The following is a 7,875-nucleotide window of genomic DNA, read 5'->3' on the forward strand; positions in this document are numbered from 1 at the left end:
CTGGTCTACAGAGCAAGTTCCAGGACAGCCAGGGCTACACAGAGAAATCCTGTCTCCAAAAACAAAACAACATAAACAAACATTGCCCCCCAATCTACATATGGGAACTAGAGAGATGACTCCACCGGTAAGAGCGCGTGCAGCTCTTGTACTGGACTCACATGGGGGCTCAGACATTTGTCTCTCCAATTCTAGGGAAGATGGTGCCCTCTTCTGGCCCCATAGGGGCTGAATGCATGTTGTACACATATACACATACATGCAGGCAAAACACTCATACACATAAAATAAAAATGAGCATCTTTAAAATCGACATATTGCACTTATATAAAATGTCTAGGCTAAAGGAAATCTATAGACAGTTGATTTGTGGTTGTCTAGGAGTGGGATTGGGACCTTATGGAGATGGTGGAGGTGAGAGGCTAAGGAGTTCACTTTAATTAATTTATTTTGTTTGTTTTTACATGTCTGCCCGTATTGCCTGCATGGATCTGTGAGCACCACTTGCATGGACCACCGTATGAATGCTGGGAATCAAACTCAGGTTCCCTGGAATAGCAGCCACTGTTCTAACCACCTGTGTCATCTCTCTAGTCCCATGGATCAGGAGTTGAGTATCATCCTCAGTCACACAGCAAGGTCCAGGCCATATTGGGCCACATGAAATTGTCTTTAAAAATGGGGAAAAGTCGAGGGATATGGCTCAGGAAGTGGAGGCAGAAGGATCAGAAGTTCAAGACGATCTTTGACTACTTACAATTGGGAATCACCCTGTACCTTATGGGACCTCATTCCCCAAATGAACAAAAAACAATAGAGTAAGTTTTGTAGAGAGTGAAAGGTGGCTTGTTTTGGTGGGGTGTCCATGGACCATGGTTTGCAGTTAAACCAATGACATGTGGAAGCAATTAGAGGTGCACGTGGAGCCCATATTGAACATTGGAGATCTTTGGGGTGTCGTTGCAGGTTCTTGGATAACCCACTCAGAATCAAGAGAGGGTGGTGTGGAGATTACAGAGAGTGTTTGGGGTCAACAGAAGATGTTTCCCATGCCTCATTGAAAGAGCACTGACCTATTATATATGAGGCCCTGGGTTCCTGAAACTCTTGGTACCGCAAATGAATGAATGATATAAAAGCTGTTTAGAAGTTATTGGCTTCAAGGGTCGATTGAGGATAGCGAAGAAGGAATAATTCGGAGGCTACGGATGGCAGTTTATTGGTGTACACTGAATATTGATGAAGGGTGGACTGGAGGTATTGTTTGGGAGTAACAGTTGAGAGAACTATGGGAAGTGATTTGGAGATGCAATTCAGACATAAAGAGTGATTTGGAGGCTACTGGAGTGTAGCTTGAAGCACACACTCTAAGGGCATACTATGAAAAAATGTGCATACAATTTTGACATTCATGGAGGGTAACTTGCAGGTCTAACCTAGGGTCAACAAATGATTTCTACATGCTTGATCAATAGAATTGTGTGTAGGTGCAGGCCAATGACAGCAGAGAATGGCCTAGCCTAAAGGTACTGATTGAGATCAGACAATACTTTGGAGCTATAATTTGGAGGATGATGGAAGGTCGTTTTGGGGAGCATCTAGGAGACGGCAATAGGAGCTTTTGGGAGTACTTTAGAGGCGTGATAAAGGCTTATAGATAGCACTTGGGATATTGTCTTGGGGAAGAGTGACTTGGAGTCAGAGGCTCAGGGCGGCTCACCTAGGGGGTGTGGCTTAAAGCTCTGCCGCCCCCAAAAGCGCGTGCGCACAAACTCCCCGCTTCTTCTTCGTTTCTGGTGCTCCCAAAGCAGGAAAACCTAAGACCCAAGCTGGCGCCTGCGCACTTTGTCTCTGCCGCTGCTGTGGTCCCGCGCCCCGCCCCCCTCGTCCTCCAGCCCCCTAGGTTCGCGCTCAGCAGCGGAGGTGGTTGTGCAGCCAGAAACGGACGTCCTGAGTTAAAGGTGAGGGGCGCGGGGCCGCCGCCCACGGCGGGGCCACCGCACCTCCCCCACCATCTGGGGGTCCCCCATCTGCTCCTGAAGGCGAACGCTTGTGCTTGCGGTCAAACGCGGCCCAGAGGTAGGGAGCAGGCGAGGAGGCGCGCGCCCAGGGACGAGCGGGGCGCTGCGAGGGAAGGCGCGCCCACTAGATCCCTTTGGGCCTCTACGGACCCCACCTGCGCGCAGTGCTAGGACCCTCGGTGAGTAACCGTTCCTGCCAGGAGAAGAAGGGTGGGGACAGGGCGGGACGAGTCCTGGAAACGCCCACAATGATGGACCTGCGCGCGCAGTACACCCTCTGACCCTATGCCCCCACCCCTGACCCCTGCCTGACCTGACGACATCCCTTTTAAACCCCAAAGTCCTGGCAACCTTGGCCCAGAACCTTCAGTTCTACCCCAGACCTGACTATATTTTGGCATGGTGTGATCTTGAACCCCTTCTTTGTCCGCCCAGTTCTGATTCCCAGCCCCAACCAGGTTTGTCTTTGGTCCATACCCTTGCTTGCTTGGTCGTATCCTGTCTCCGAAGCCGTTGTTTCAATGCCCAGCAGTAACTCCGATTCTGATCTGACGCTTGACCACACTGTTCTTTAAAATGCTTATCTCTGAATCCCTTCCAATCAAATGTTCTGACACTCTGTAACCCTAATTTGTTCCAGTTCTATCCTGATTGCTGACCTCTGACTTCTGTAATGCTCCCCCACTTACTGTGTCCCCCTCCCCTGCTCATCTCCATCATGGCTCGCTACCTTTAGACATTCCTTTCTGTCTCCTGCAGTTCTCTCTTTTTCTGTCCCAGCAGCACCACCTCATCCCTGTCTTCATTCTGCCCGGGTCTTTTCCTGTTGCTGACCTCACCCTGAACCTGCTACCCTTTTCCCTCCCCTGATCACTGGCTTGGCTCATCTCAGTCATGCCTTCTAGCTATTGTTCTAGCCGATGTTTGTCTCCTTGTACTTTCTGTCCTCTTCTGAACCCCAATCTTCTATCCAGCGTCTCGTCTTGGCTGTATTCTTCTTTTTAGATCGGATTTGTCTATGTAGCCTTGACTGTCTTAGAACTTGCTATCTACTCCAGGATGGCCTCAAGCTTGTGATGGGATCCTTTTGCCTCTGCCTACTGAGTGCTAGGAGTCTAGGCATGTACCAGCACCATACACCACCTCTGTTTTTAGACAGGGTCTTACTGCATTGCCTAGGCTGGTCTGGAACTTGGACTCATTCTGTCTGCACCTCCAGAGTGCTAGGGAGTGTCCCACCATAGCTGGTGCCTGCTCTGCCTTTGATCTCCATCCTATAGGGACTTTTTCTGTTTTATATCCCGCGCTCATTTTTGTCCTAACCTCTTAAACCACCCCCCAAAACAAGTCCCCTATTTTACCTGTTACTGTAACCTTCCGACTCATTCAGTCCCTCCTCCTTCCAACACCCATTTCCTGTCTCTTTTCCACTCTGGATCTCATTACACCTTGCTTCAGAACTTGAAGGTTCTGCTGTCCCCGGGGCTCCTAAAGTATGTTTCTTCTGCTCTTAACAGGAGCAGGCACTTGTAGGCCCCGTGTGGCAGGTGGCATGGTTTGTTTTTTGGGGTTTTTTTTTGGTATGGGATTTCCCCCTCCTCCATCTCCATCTCAGACCTCACACAGAGCTTACATTTCTCCTCCTGCCCCAGGAGTGCATGGAAATGTTCCTACACCTCCCTGCTCTCCCCAAATGTGAAAGAACAGCCTAAATTAGTCATTGACTCTCTGGGAGTCTCAGAGGTCTGCATTGTGTTTCCAGTCTTTCTATATTGGGGACCGTCCCATGGTGGATATGGGAGGGGTGGAGGTTGAAATCCTACTAGGTTGAGACAGACACCGGGTATGTTTGCATCTTTGAAGTCATGGTGTCTGCCTTGCCTGACTTTGATCTTGGGGGTATGCTCTCTGCTGTCCGGGAACTGACAAAACGAAACACTTTTCTAGGTCACAGACTTCAGGACTTGGTAGGGGTGGGATGAGAGAAAGGCTTCGTCCCTTTTCCTTATGAAGTTCTCAGTAAACATTTTAGTACTAAACCATCCCCTCCGTCGGCATCCCTGCGCGAGTGTAGGGCATAGGCGGTGACTGTTACTGGAAATTAGAATCAGGCCCGTTCAGCCTGGTAGCACTATGTGCCTGGACCTCCAGCTACCCACGAAGCGAATGTTGGGAGGGTCACTTGGTCCCAGAAGTCCCTGTTCAGCACAGGACATAGCAAGACCTACCATTTATTTATTTGCTACTCAAATAGGGTCTCACTATGTAATTCTAGCTGGCCTCGAACTCCTTTATAGACCAGGTTGGTGTTGAACTCACAGGGATGCACCTACCTCTGCGTCTGGAGTGCCAAGATTAAAGGAGTGTGCTACAACACCTGGCAAGACATAGCCCCCCCCCAATACTTTATATATTTTTAACTTTTTTGAAACAAGGTTTCTCTGTATATTGGCCTTGGCTGTATTGTAGACAAGGCTGGCCTTGAATTCTCAGAGATCTGCCTTTGCTTCTGGAGTGCTGAGATTAAAAAGGTATGCCACCACACTGGGCCCCTTTTATATTTTTGACAAAATAAAATATAATAGGAGTTAAAGGAAAAAAAAAACCCATCACGTTGAAGTTGGATAAAGTAAACCAACAGAAGGAAGAGACCCCAAGAAAAGGCACAAGAGTCAGGAGTCTTATAGAAATACTAAACTGAAGCTGGGAGGCGGTGGTGCACGCCTTTGATTCCAGCTCTCAGGAGGCAGAGGTAAGCAGATCTCTCAGTTCCAGGCCAGCCTGGTCTACAAAATGAGTTCTAGGCTACACAGAGAGACCCCGTCTCCAAAAACCACAGTCAACCAAACAAAAAGCTAAAAATGAAACTGAAAGCTATCCTATATAGATGCAGAGGACATGGCATGACATCTCTTTTACAAAGTGGGAAGACGAACCGGGTGGTGGCACACAGCTTTAATCACAGCTCTTGGGGAGGCAGAGACAGACAAATCTCTGAGTTCGAGACCAGCCTGGTCTACAGAGTGAGTTCCAGGACAGCCAGGGCTATATAGTGAGACTCTGTCAGAGAATATGAAAACAACAAACAAATGAACAAACACAGTGGATCAGTGCTATAGCTGGATGAGTTTCATCCCTAGTGTAGTAGAAAAAAACAAGTAAAAACTCAGGCTCGTCCTGTAGTAACAAGAACATGAGATTCCTGTGCTGTCCAGATCCTTGATTTTAAGGATAAATAGGAAGACCAATCAGAAGCTAACGTGTTAGTTTCTTTCACTGTTGAGTATGAGTGAGGAATGTGAGACCCATTTTACTTATCCAGAACATTTATATAAACCTACTGTCCTAATCTATTTGGTCAATAAGTTACTAGAGAAGAAGACTTCCAGGAGTTCATTAGTGAAAAACACTAAGCTATCTGAAGGTATTTTGTTTTTGTCTTTTAGATAGGAAGATGAGTTCAAGTGATACGGGACAATGGCTGACTAAAAAGTACGTTCAGGAGTAGGGATCTTGCTCAGAAGTAGATTCCCAAGGCTCCGAGTTTCATCTCTAGCAGGCACATTCCTCAGGTCAGATCGAGTGGCAACAATGTATGTGAAATGTACCTGGTTCCTGCATATTTTGAAACAGGGTTTCATGCTGTAAACCCAGCCTGGCTTGGAATTCCAGTATTTTATCCTCCCTGGTGCTGGGATCACAGGCGGGTGTTGTGTGTGTGTGTGTGTGTGTGTGTGTGTGTGTGTGTGTGTGTGTGTGTGAGAGAGAGAGAGAGAGAGAGAGAGAGAGAGAGAGAGAGAGAGAACGGAGGCAAGCATGTGGATGTGCACAACCTTTAGGAGTCAGCTGGCCTCTTGCACCATGTTGAGTTCTAAGGATTGAGCTCAGTCTTCAAGCTTGGCGGCAAGCACCCTTTTTACGTACCGTGCTAGCTCTGTTAATTTCGTGTATGTGTGTCCTTGTATGTGAGGGCTCGTGTGGAGGTCAAAGGAAAACTTTACACATTGGTCCTAGGTCCCTAGCTCGTCTGAGGTAGGGTTTCTCATCTGCAGAGTACTCCAGGCTGGTTGGCCCAGGTTTCAGGGGAATTCCATCATTGCCTGCTACTTTGCTGTGGGAGTGCTATGATTACAGACCTGCGACATTGTGTCTGGCTTTTATAGGAATTCTAAGGATCCAAATGTACATTGTCAGGCTTGCTTCACCAGTGTTTTTCACCACTAAGGCATCTCTTAGGATGCCTCCATGAATACTTTCACTTCTTGATTTTGGATAGTGAGAATTCAGACAAGGTTACCCAAGAAAAGGAAAAACAAACATACATACATCTGTTTCAGATTTATTGGGTGATCCAGCTTTGTCTCAAAAGAAGCATTCAAACATATCTGCTTGATTCAGTGGGGAGGAACACTTGTCACTATAACAGCGACACACTTTGAGTACTAATACCCAGCCAGTTGCTGCATCCGCGCAAGCTGTAAACGGATCAATCACTTGCTTGGAACAACTTAATGTGCGTCTGTTACCATTTTATAATTGTTTTTCTTTTTTTTTCTTTTTTCTTTTTTTTCGGAGCTGGGGACCGAACCCAGGGCCTTGCGCTTGCTAGGCAAGCGCTCCACCACTGAGCTAAATCCCCAACCCCTATAATTGTTTTTAAAGACAAGGTTTTACTATAAAGCCACTGGCTGTCCTGGAACTTGCTTTGTAGACCAGGCTAGTTTCAAACTCAGAGAGATCTACCTGCTTCTGCCTCTAGAGTGCTGGATTAAAGGTCTCCTTGCCCGGCAAATTAGTGTTCTATAATTAACATTGAGGACTCTGAGTCCCCATAATGTTCCCTTCACAATCCCGGTTTTCCTCTTTAACAGATGGGGATATAGAGGCGCAGAAAAGTGAGTTTTCTACGTCGTCACATACTGTCACTGTGAGTGGCAATAGAGTTAAATCCTTGACTCACCGTTTACTATTTGGGCAGGGTCCATGTGTGTTTAGAGGTTAGACCATCTTCTAGTCTGTTAAAATAGTGTGGCTGAGGCTATACCCAGTGGGAGAATGCTTGCTTAGCATGCTCCAGGTCCTGGGTTCAATTTCCAGTGCTGAGAAAAAAAATCATGCAGGGGCAATGATGTATGGGGGTGACTCGGCCACACTTGTCTACTAACTATATCTTCCCTATTTCCATCTAAACTAGTATACCTCTGTGGGTTTTATTACTAATGATTATTATTGTTGTTGTTGTTTAAAGGTTTTTTGGGTTTTTTTTTTTGTTTTTTTGTTTTGGTTTTCAAAACAGGGTTTCTCTGCATAACCTTGGCTGTTCTGAAACTCACTCTATAGACCAGGCTGGCCTTGAACTCAAGAGAGCCCCCTGCCTCTGCCCCTTGAGTGCTGGAATTAAAGGCATGCGTGTGCTGCCACCAACGCCTGGTTTTAAGGTTTGTTTTTATTTTTGTGTGAGTATCTGTGTCAGTAGATGTCACTTGTGTAGTGGTACCCATGGGGCCAGAAAGAGGGTGTTGGATCCCTGAGAACTAGAGTTGACGGTTGTGACCCACCTGATACAGATGCTGGGAAGCAAACCACAGTCCTTTAGACGAACAAGTGCTCTCAATCACTAAGCCAGATCTCTCAAGCCTCAGGTTTATTGTTCTTTAAAAACAAACGGACAGGGCTGGAGAGATGGCTCAGAGGTTAAGAGCACTGTCTGCTCTTCCAGAGGTCCTGAGTTCAATTCCCAGCAACCACATGGTGGCTCACAACCATCTATAATCAGGTCTGGTGCCCTCTTCTGGCCTGCAGGCATACATGCAGGCAGAAAGCTGTATGATGTATACATAATAAATAAATGTTT

At 47.0% G+C, this 7,875-nt stretch overlaps 1 long non-coding RNA gene across 1 annotated transcript; it reads left to right on the forward strand.

Moving 5' to 3' along the window:
• Nucleotides 1-7,875, forward strand: LOC134484176 (uncharacterized). Its single transcript, XR_010061644.1, has 2 exons — nt 1-2,200; nt 5,468-7,875. It is a non-coding gene; the product is annotated as an uncharacterized LOC134484176 (long non-coding RNA).

Source organism: Rattus norvegicus, chromosome X (assembly GCF_036323735.1).
Source record: "Rattus norvegicus strain BN/NHsdMcwi chromosome X, GRCr8, whole genome shotgun sequence".
Classification (NCBI taxonomy): domain Eukaryota; kingdom Metazoa; phylum Chordata; class Mammalia; order Rodentia; family Muridae; genus Rattus; species Rattus norvegicus.